The sequence below is a fragment of the Geospiza fortis genome, unplaced genomic scaffold (genome assembly GCF_000277835.1).
Source record: "Geospiza fortis unplaced genomic scaffold, GeoFor_1.0 scaffold5, whole genome shotgun sequence".
NCBI lineage: Eukaryota > Metazoa > Chordata > Aves > Passeriformes > Thraupidae > Geospiza > Geospiza fortis.
This window is the reverse complement of record NW_005054421.1, coordinates 823563-824686: the sequence shown is the minus strand read 5'-3', so window position 1 is coordinate 824686 and position 1124 is coordinate 823563.

Below are 1124 nucleotides of genomic sequence, written 5' to 3'. Positions count from 1 at the left end.
CGGCTGTGGGCAAGGCCCCCGGCTGGCTCGGGGGTGAGCTCTGGGAGGGGCTGGCTCCATGCTGGGCTGACCTAGTTTAGCAGCTCCGGAGAGCAGATGAAAGATGGAAGGGGTTTGTGGCATCATGTTGCACCCTGAGTGCTTCCTGCTCCTCTGGCTTAAGTTTCCTGGAGACAAAGGCTGGGCTTCAGCCCTGCCAGCGCTCAGCCAGGCCGGCTCTGCTGTGGTGCTGGCGGTGTCAGGGACAGCTCGTGTGGCTGCTCCAGCTCCGTGCTGCAGTTCCCATCCAGCCCAATTGTCACTTCCCATGGCAGTGGTGACTGCAGAGCCCTCCTGAATTACACATGAGTTCAGGGAGACCCGTGGTCTCTTTGGCTATGTTTTGCTGCTTTAGTTAGAACACGAGATAAAGCTTGTGGCTTTATCCTGCAGAGAGGGCAGGGGTAGGTGGCTGGCAGGTTTCTGGGGCTGACGAGATGTGCTTGTTTGCTTTCCATCATCACACTCAGCCAGGAACCACACTGCCCTGTGCTTAGCCTGTGATTGCAGAGAAGGCCCTGTCTCTCACCAGCAGCGTGTGCTGGTGGGAGCACTGGAGAGCCAGGGCACAGGATGTTGCACCTGGAGTCTCCAAAGTTAAGAGGGAAATCACGTCAAAAGGCAGCAGAACCGGTGGTCTTTTCCTGCTGCTTGGTGTGCTAAGGGATTGGGAAACTGGGATTAGGACAGTGGGGCCATGTTGCTGTAAAGGGCTTGGGGCCCTGGAGCTTTCTGGAAATTAGGTTGAATGTGTCTGTCCCCTTCATCTGGGGGGTCTTGATCTCAGCAGATATTTGAGTGGTGGCATTTTAATGTAGCACTCTCTCTGGGCTTAACCTGGCAGGAGAAGGCCAGAAATGAGCAGCAGCATATCCTGGAGGTTTCCTGGAGCCTCTTCAATGGTATTCTCATGGGAGATGTTCCTGGCAGGGCTGGCTCCTGCAGGAAGGATCACTCTGGTGCTTTGGGACAGACTGGGGGAGTGGGGGATGTGCCAACTTGTGAAGCAGCAGGTTGCTGGTTTCCTTTAGGAAGAGGGCCACTGTTCTGGGGTCACATCCAGCCAGCTGCTGGCTGCAGCCCTG